Consider the following 10,596-nt stretch of genomic DNA (forward strand, 5'->3'; position numbering starts at 1 on the left):
TCTCTCTCTCTCTCTCTCTCTCTCTCTCTCTCTATCTATCTATCTATCTCTCTCGCTCTTTCTGCTTTATTACGCTCACGGGGTGCAGTCTATGCCCGCATAATGGCACTTACATCGAAGGAGAGAGAGAGAGAGAGAGAGAGAGATAGAGAGAGAGAAGTGTTACAGCTTTCGCCAACGTACACGAGAGCCCTTTTGTTTACATGAACCCTTTTAAAACGTACCATCCTTTTCGATGATTCGTGATTTGATGAGAGAAAAAGAGAGAGGGAGAGAGAGAATGGAGAGACTTATACTACGATGTTACTATGTCTCTACGGGGTGGATACTACTTGTAAAAAGAAGTCAACGCTCCATGCGACGAACGACGAACTTTTATGAATTACAGCTAGGCGATACTTGAAACGCTTACGTACCTACGTACATATGTCTCGTGGATTGGTTTTTATGAATGTCCAATGATCCGAAAAAACATTATAAAAGATACTAAATATTTAAAAATAATTGACGAAAGAGAAGTATCCTGAAAATTTTTGCGAACGTTTGACGTTACTCTGGTCGTATTGACGTAGACTATTTATATATATATATATATATATATATATATATATATATATATGTGTGTAGGGAAAAAAATAAATTCATTCTGAAGTCAAATTCGTTGGAAAATTATATCTTTTCTGATTAAATCATATACAAATTAAAATCGAAGAGAGACGGATTGAATAATTACAAGAAACATAATCATCAAATAATTTCTAAATGGACGAAAAATCGTTTTATAAGATAACCATCAAATTTCATTTCGATCTTTCATAACTTTAAACATATTTTATGAATAAAACATTTTCATAACGATTTCTCTGGCAAAAAAAGTATTTATTCGTTCCTTTGAATCAACCGGTCGAACATGAATTTTTCAAACTATGGAAGCGCAGTTATCGTCTTTCTCGGGAATGAACGATATAATGTATACTGAAAAATTATTAATTATCGAGTGTTATAGTTAACGTCTATCGAGGTTACATAAAACTTATGCGACGACTTTTTTTTCCGACACTATTTCCGCGTAACGCGTATGTATTTACTAACGACACTTTCTTATATATACCTAACGTCTAAACGACGCGTGCACGCGTACATAGATATATGTAAGTACGTATATACATACATACACATATATATATATATATCTACATATATATACATATATATATATCTAATGTATTTATATATATATATATATACACACATTAGATCGTTGTAGAACTGCAACACTCGACTCGAGCTTATACCTTAATCACACGTTCCATTACGATTGCGAAACACTCGGTGCTTTCTCTAATCATCCATTACCAACGAAATTGCTACACTGTAGGTTGGCGCTCACGGCCTACGGTTTTTCGAAATTACACGTCCGGTCACGCCACGAAGCGAGGAGCTTATCGCAACCCTCGCGAACGTTATCCGCGCGACTCCACGAGACGATTTTCTACGCTTTGACGTAAACTCCTCACGTGTTCTTAATTATATCGTTTCTACATACGTATATACATATATACATATATACATATATACATGCATACGTACATATGTACATTCTTTTCCATTCTTCTTCCCTTTTTCCTCCATTTTCACTTCCCTTCTCACTTTCTACTCTTCGAGAAAATCGATATTTCAAGATTAATCGGAAACTTCGAGACGGCCGAACGAACGTCAGAACGGTAAGACTATTTTCTTCCTTTGGCATCGATCACGCCAGCCTATAAAAGTGACGACTAACGTTTCTTTCCACTCTTCTCGTACTCATATTCGTTCTTTCCTTCGTTCAAGAGAAAGAGAGAGAGAGAGAGAGAGAGAGAGAAAGCTATGGGGAGAGAGTCATGGAGGACTTCTAGAAGGGCGATAGGACTGCGGGCTAACCTCGAGTTAGAAATTAATTAGAAAAGTGCGGAGAGACGGCTCGTTGCGGTAGAGGAGGAGACGAGAAGGAGGGAAGAGGGGATAGGCAATCAACGAGCAGATGAATTAATGGCCACGCCAAACTACCCCTCGCAGATGCCCGTCGTAAGAGGAAGAAGAGGAAGAAGAAGAAGGAGAAAGAAAAGAAAAAGAAAAAGAAGATGGTAGAAGAAGGAAGAAGAAGAAAGAAGGAAGAAGAAGAAAGAAGAGGACGACGTGAACGAGGGAGATACGCTTCTGGGCCTTCCTTTGCTACGCCAAGTAGATTCTTATAACCACCATCACCAATACCACGCAACGTCCCTTCGATAGCCGACTCGCACGGGATTCCCAACGTTATCGACGCTTCCAACCACCACCACCACCATCACTACTACCCCTCGTCTCTTACTCTAACCCCCCTTTTAACCTCACTTTCTCTATTTTCTCTGCTTCAAAGTAGAGAGTCCACCAGTTCGATTTTCCACTTTGGAACTTTCCCTTAAAAACAATGAACGTACTTCGAGAGTGACTCCGATTAATGTTTTAACTTTTCAATTTGACTTTTTTTCCACGAATCTATTTCTTTTTCTTTTCTCTCTCTCTCGCTCTCTCTCTCTCTCTTTTTATTTTATTTCTTTCCGTTTTTTTTTTTTAAGAAACAACGGATTTATAGACGAACAGATAGACGATTATTATTATTATTATATATCCTTATAGCAAAATAAAGATAAGAAAAATCGGGATGTGTAAAGGTTGGCGCACCTGTCGGATAACGTGAACGTCATAAGTGTTGGTTACGTGGCATACGTGGTGCAATTGGAACGAGGGTTAATGCTCGCAGGGTCTCTCAATATTTCATGGATAATTTCTCCCCTCGGGAGGCAATGCCACGAGTCCGGAAGCCATTGTAGGATAGGAAAGAACGGCAAAATCCTCGCATGTTCCGTCCATCGACTGGCCATGCTCTCTCTCTCTCTCTTTCTCTCTCTCTCTCTCGGCTCCGAAACCTCCCTAACCCTAAACCCGGAGGACCTAGCAAGCTGCTAAATTCATTACTAAATAACCTATGGACGCGTTTATTGTGATACTATAGATATCCTCGTAAATGACCTTTACATACTGAATTTTTTAATATTATTTTCAAATTTTTTCTTTTTCTTGTACACAAACACACACACACACACACACACACGCACGCACGCGCACGTAATTTATTTAATATTAAAATATCAGTGTTATCGCGATTATCCAAATTATCTCGCGCTGCATAAATAAAAAAGAAAAAAGAAAGAAAAAAGAAGAAAAAAGTAATAGAAACCCGCAAAAAAAAAAAAAGGAAGAAAAGAAAATGTAAAAAGGCCGACCGAGATCGTTCGATCGATCGGTCACGATCTCGTTTGATCGAGAGACGCAACCTAACGATTATCAGCAACGTATCTCGAGGATACACATGATCGCCCGAGGAAGGCGCTCTAGAGTACTTTGTAAAGAAAATGTTACACTTTTAATTATTCGCGTCAGAATGAAGTACGATCTACGTCGCATCGCTGTGGCGGGGCCATCTTTTATGCATGGCCCAAGTCCTCGTCGCGACGAAATTAATTACAGGGACGATCGAGCTCATGCATTTCCATAATCGCAGGTAGGTATACCTCTCAACCGCGCGAGTTTCTCGACCGGTACGAAAACGATAATACGTTCGATGTACTACGTCATTGATTAACCGTTTTCTTTATAATAAAAATTATCTACCTCGATCTGTGTCCAGTATCGAAATAAACAGAGATATAATACACGAAATAATTTTATTCTTATCTCAGTTATTGTCTCTCTCTCTCTCTCTCTCTCTCTCTCTCTCTCTCTCTCTCTCTCTCTCTCTCTCTGTCTTTCTATACGTAAGTGTGAGAAAGAGAAATAACAAGATAACCAAACGAAGACAAATGAAAAATAAAAATCGACAGATTTAACCATACATTGTTATCTCAATTCAGTTTCTTTCTTATAAAAATCACTTGTAAAAATCTTGAACGATCGGAGCATCATCCATGCTCTCTCTCTCTCTCTCTCTCTCTCTCTCTCTCTCTCTCTCTCTCTCTCTCTCATTCTCCTCGAATTAATCGATTACAGTCACGAGCATGTACGAGACGACCGTGTACAGTACGAGAGATAGACAAAGTGTATTCGTGTAGGAAAGAGAAAGAAAGAAAGATAGATAGAAAGAGAGAGAGAGAGAGAGAGAGAGAGAGAGAGAGAAAGATACTTAGAGAGAGAAAGAGGGGAAATACCAGCTGCCCTTTGAAACGGTCGGCACGTACGAGCGAACGAAACCGAGATTATAAAGCGTTTATAGCGCAGCTTCTCTCCTCGGGGCTCCTCGCTTCTGATCTGCATAAAAATAGGGGAGCTCGAACGGGAGATGTCTGAGAGGAGGGGGGAGAGATTGGCGGGGGAGGTGGAGAAGGGGGGAGGCTGGGTGCCATGGACGAGGATCCTTAATACGAGATCAGATTATGATTTTGCGGGAGGAGACAGAGAGAAAGAGAAAGAGAAAGAAAGAGAGAGAGAAAGAGAGAGAGAAAGAGAGAGAAAGAAAGAGAAAGAAAGAGAAGGTTTGTGGCCAAGAGCGCAGAGTGGAGGTGGATCCTTACTGTGCGCTGGAGGTCTCTTTAAGAGTTTTGCTTCGTGAATCCGGATCCCCTTTTCTGTTTCTTCGTCATTAAGATGCCACGGTTACTTGGCAATTTTGTGGGATAAGGAGGGTCAAGGATCGTGAAATGTATATATGCGGAGAAATACGGGAAGGATTGCGCGGAAACGATATTGTAAGTACTTACTAACTTAACTTATTTATTTACTTATTACTCGCTTCGATCTATTTTTTCATGGAAAATTCGAAATCGTCGGCTAGCTCGCGATTTTCTCTCTCTCTCTCTCTCTCTCTCTCTCTCTCTGTCTGTCTGTCTGTCTGTCTGTCTGTCTCTTTTTTCTCTTGAAAATTTATCGATGTCGTTTTTATCTTTCTTTCTTTTTTCTTTATTTCTTTTCCTTTTTTTTTCTTTTTTTTTTCTTTTTTTTCTTTTTTTTTTTTTTTTTTTTTTTTTGATAGAATTAATTCCTAACAATCGAATGCGGAGAAAAGAAAGACTTATACGTTGGGGTAAGTACTCATAAGTTATAACCAATAATTTTTCACGTTGTATCGCATCGGTAGTTTTAAATTAAAAGAAAGAAAGAAAAGAAAAGAAAGAAGAGAGAGAGAGAGAGAGAGAGAGAATAAAATAAGAAAAATAAATGTTAACCCAAATGAAAAATTATACGAAGACGTCGCATAGGATATTAAATCGAGGCGAATTTCGAATCGATAAAGAGAGAGCGTGATCCTCTCTTTGGGCAGAGAGATCGAAACTCGTATCGCGAACATAAAAGTCTCGTTCCCGAGTCGTAGATCGTTCTTTTTCGTATATATACATGCAAACATAGATATATATATATATATATATATATATATATATACATAGGTATGTATATATAAGCGAGCGTAGTGACGTACGCGTATCGACCGAGAGCGAGTCGTATTATCGGTACGTCGAAACTCGGTTTGCATCGTAACACCCCGTGAAGCCGAAGCTACAGCATTGGACGAACGACAACGAACGACTAAGAAGAATAAGAATAAAAATAAGAATAAAAATAAGAATAAGAATAAGAATAAGAAGGAACGCTAAAGAAAGAAAGAAAGAAAGAAAGAAAGAAAGAAAGAAAGAAAGAAAGAAGGAAGGAAGAAACGATGGAAGAGAAGAAGGCGAGAAAGAAGAAGAATAAGAGAAGGCGAAGCGAACGTGCCGGTATAATGGCGCCGAGACGCGAAAGGGCGAAGCTAACGATATATCTTGGACTATTGTCTTGTGGGCCGCGACAGTCGCGGCCATTATATCAAGATTAACTCTCTTATTCCCTTGGCGAAGGTATAGAAGGGCATATAGCAGTACACAGGCTCCCGAGGGAGGCCGTGGGGAGTGCTGAAGGACTGAAGGAGGACGAGAAAGAGAAAGAGAAAGAGAGAGAAAGAAATAAAGAAAGAGAAAGAGAGAACGAAAGAAAGAGAGAAAGAGAGAGAGAGAGAGAGAGAGAGAGAGAGAGAGAGAAAGAGTAAGTCTTATGGCGCGTACACACAAACCACCCACACTCGTAACGAAGAATACGAGGATGAAGTGGAGGAAGAAGAAGAAGGAGGATGAGGATGAGAAGGAGAAGGAGAAGGAGGAGGAGGAGGAGGTGGAGAAGGAGTAGAAGGAAGGCCAACGGTGTTCACGGTGTATTCGGTGCCGAGACGGCACAAGAGTAACGGGGGTGTATGCTAGGCATCCGCAGAAGAGGACATTATAAGGAGTTATGAGGTCCTGCCTCATACGTGAGCATCCTTGCCTCCGTCTCTCCTACCATCCCTCTTCCTCCATTATACCTCCTCTCTCTCCCTCTCTGTCTCTCTGTCTCTCTGTCTCTCTCTCTTTCTCAAGTTCGAGTCCTTTTCCTCTCTGTAAGGATCCGCGGCGGTTCTTAATGTCCTCTTCCTTTTAATGCCTGGCATCGGGCTGCCCTCGAGGTCGATCCACGTACATTTTTGCGGCACTGCCTTCTTTTTCGTAGCCCGATATTGAGTTATACTCTGCATGTATTTATCGTTCAAAATCCTCTTGCTAAAGGCGAACGCGAGGAGGAGGAGGAGGAGGAGGAGGAGGAAGAGAAAGAGGAGATGGTAAGGGGGAAGCTTGGGGACTGGAGGATTGTGGACGTGCGGAGGCAGAAAAAGAAAGAAGGAAAAAGAATAATCGGCTCGACCTGCCGTATTCTGTCTCTCTCTCTCTCTCTCTCTCTCTCTCTCTCTCTCTCTCTTTGCTCTCTTCGTCGCTCTCTTTCGTTCTGTTCAGGTTCTCCTCATCGAAGATGGTAGAGAAAGAAAGAAGGAAAGAGAAAGAGAGAGAGAGAGAGAGAGAGAGAGTTATAAGAAGCCCGCATTCTTTCCTTTTTACACGGACGCTCCTGGTGTCGCTAGACATTAGTAATCCCATCGTCGAGTCCTTTCTAATTAGTCAGGCACCGTAGGTAGGCCGATAGGGTTATCCATCTTCGGAGGATAGCGAATCGATCGTTGAATTCAAGAAAAATATCTATGCCACCTTTTTAATTCATTCGCACGAAATTCTTTTCTATAAGAATACGTATAGCTTATATGTGGAGATGGGATTAGACTGACTCGGTTCGAAGGTCGAATGCCGAAGAATGCGTGCTCTTGACCTAGTAAAGCCGACCTAGCAAAGAGAAGCTGATGGTAGTAGTAGTAGTAGTAGTAGTAGTAGTAGTAGTAGTAGTAGCAGTAGTAGTAGTAGTAGTAGTATTGGTGATGGTTGTGGTAGTAGTGGCAACGGTGAAAGTAGAGGTGGAAGAGGGTGGTTTAGATCGACCGAACTGCATCCTGGTAAGTTTTACAGCCCAGGGTTATAGCCCTCCACGTGCAGTGCGACGCGTGCACCGAGCGAGCCTTTAGATCGCCACCCACCCCTCGATTCGAGGGGTGCTTCTGTCGTCGTGTTCGACTATATACTCCAACTACTACCACCCACCCCTTTTCTAACTCTCTCTTTCTCTCTCTTTCTTTCCTTCTCGTTTCTCTTTCGCTTTTACCTCTCGCTCGATGCTGTCGATGTTACACTCCACCTTCCTCAGTCCTCTTCCCCTTTCGTTCCATTCTTCCACCAGCTTCCTCTTTCCTACTACTTGACTTCCAGTCGTATGCTCCTCTCGCTTTGGTATAACCACAGGAAAACCATGAATGGAGACCACGTGTCTCTCTCTCTCTCTCTCTCTCTCTCTCTCTCTCCTCTCTCTCTGCCAATCTTTTTACTTCTATTCTGATTCTTGTTCTTCTTCTTGTCCTTGTTCTTTTCTTGATGGATTCTTCAAAGTCTACGGGTTTCTATCTACGTTAGAAAACCCGTAGAAAAGCGTAACAATTTCGAGTCACGTCCTTGGACGTTAGAAAATCTCGTATAAATTTCTTCCGAAAGCCAACGAGATCGATCGATTTGTCGAGAGCTTACGTTTTTAAAGTCGTAGAATTCGAGTGAAAGTGCCACCACGAAAACGAGTTTGCGCTCTACTGGCATTACTAAAAGCCGACGATCGAGTTAGTACGTTAGTAGCTGCCCACACGAAAGCTCGAGAAATCTGGGCCAGGAGGGACTAGACAAAAGACCATTGTGATGGATCTTTTTTTTTTTTTTTCGTGAACGGAAACCACTGCGGCACCCTAAACAACGAATTCGAAGGCGAAGGAAAAGAGATTAACGAATTCGGGGGCACCCAACTATTTTTACGCTCGATTACGATGCTCTGCTTTGTCCCATAACCTACCGCCATAATGTAAAGAGAAAGAGAGAGAGAGAGAGAGAGAGACTCTTATAGACGATAGATTCGTTAAAGGAATACTTATGAGATCGAGAACATTTTTGTTGTGTCATTAAAAATGAAAATAAACGAAATAACTACTTACGTGTGAACGCGTATACGATTAGGCAGGTAGACAGGTAGGTACATAGGTATGCTGTATATCTCGAAACTAAATCGAGAATTCGTTTCGTTCGAATGACAATGCAATGATCCAGACATATGCAACCGGAGAACACGTTCGTACAATTAAAAAGTATACCACGATGTGATTGTTCATGCGAGGAAGATCCCGTTGATGCTGTCACGGGGCAGAGTTCGGTCCATAACATGGACAATGGCTCCCGATGTTGATGAAATAACAATAACAAAGACGAATACCTGTCCGACTACGAGGAGACCTACCTGTTTGCTTCTTTTTCTCTATCTATCTCAGTCTCTACCTTGGGAGAGTCTATATACCTATCCTTTGGTTAGTCTCTTCTTCTTTTTCTTTCTTTCTTTTTATTTCTTTCTTTTCTTTTTTCTTCTTTTTATTCGTCGTACTCGAGATATCCGAGAAAAGCAACGGTCAAGCACACAGGTAAAACTGGCTCAGGGCCGTACGGTGGAATATCGCGGAATAAAACACGTGGCGTTGCTAGAGAAAAAGAAAAAAGAGAAGGAGAAAGAGAAATGAAAAGAGAAAGAAAGAAAGAAAGAAAGAAAGAGAGAGACAAAAGATGTAGGTAAATTTTCACACGGCCAAAGGACTCTCGAGTTCGAAAAGGGAGAAAAGAAGGACGACGATGCGTTACCAAGAAGGGTGGTCACCCTTCGAGAACGACGAAGGACGGTCATCACCTGGACGTAGAAAACTAGTCACCCTGACGAATAAATTAATAATCGACCTCCCCCTTCTAAGGATCCCCTTCAAGGATACCCGCCTGATCCTTTTCTTCTTGGTACTTAACAGTCTCAGAATTTCCAGAGAAAGCCGTATGTCCGACTCATGAGAACTCTTCAATCTTTCACGACAATACGTGGAATGAATAAGCACGCTCCGAGAAAAGGATGCTATTAGAAAGTGTTATCGTTGGTGGAGCGGTAGACGTATGGTGGGGAGAAGAGGGGAACGTTCCCCGCAGTAAGTACATGCAAATGAACGAGAATAAAGCGGATATCTTAACGAGTGAAGTTTTAACGACTCTCATCTCGTCGTGATGGAATTACGATTGCATAAATCTATGTCGACATGTTGGATGTAAGTAGGAAGAGAAGGAGATGAAAGAGAGAAAGAAAGAAAGAAAGAAAGAAAGGAGATGGAAAAAGAAAATGAAGCATCTTCCGAATTGTGTCATTGTTGTCCTTGATCTCATCTCCATCTCTCTATCTCTCCTTTTGCCTCGGTTAATTCCCTTGAGGAGGAGGACAAGGGGGAGGAATAAAAAAATGAAAAGAAAAGCGAGAGAAAAGTAGGAGAAGAGAAAATAGCCTTCTACATTTTTTTTCTTCTTTTCTTTTTTCTTCGTTTTGCTTTCTTCTTTTTTCTTTCTCTCTCTCTCTCTCTCTCTCTCTCTTTTTTTTTTTCTTTTTTTTTCTTCACGAAAGCTTTGCGCTCGGGATACTACCAATACTGTTTCTCACGGTGTCCAAAAAAAGGACCCGTCCATCAGGTAAGACCGATTGTGTCGAGAACGACGATTAGCTCGGGACTTTTCTGAAAATTCGGGATCGGCATTATGCTGCTTTTCGTCTCGTAAATATCGAGAACTATTTTTCTAACTTCCCAATAGTCTTTCTCTCTTTCTCTCTCTCTCTCTCTCTCTCTCTGTATATGTATGTATGTATGTGTATCTCATTCTTTCTTCCTTCTTTTCTTTCTTTCTTTCTTTCTTTCTCCCTTTTTGCAGATCTTTGCAGCTGCGGATGCTTTCACATCTCACATCTCACATCTCGCATCTCACATCTCACATCTCACATCTCACATCTCTCTCTCTCTCTCTCTCTCTCTCTCTCTCTCTCTCTGTTCAATGAAACAAACGGAAATGTTTCTTTTATTGAAATTCAAAGATCCCGAGAGAACATCGAATGTAACACAATGGAACGGTACGGGACGTCGGAATCGCAATAATCACAATTCTTAGGCATGACCAATCATTCGGAAACTCAACAAAATTATAAAATCAATCGTGCGTTCTACAAGTATCTTTAGTAATAATAATACTT

This window comes from Vespula pensylvanica, chromosome 4, assembly GCF_014466175.1.
Source record: "Vespula pensylvanica isolate Volc-1 chromosome 4, ASM1446617v1, whole genome shotgun sequence".
In the NCBI taxonomy this organism is placed as follows: domain Eukaryota; kingdom Metazoa; phylum Arthropoda; class Insecta; order Hymenoptera; family Vespidae; genus Vespula; species Vespula pensylvanica.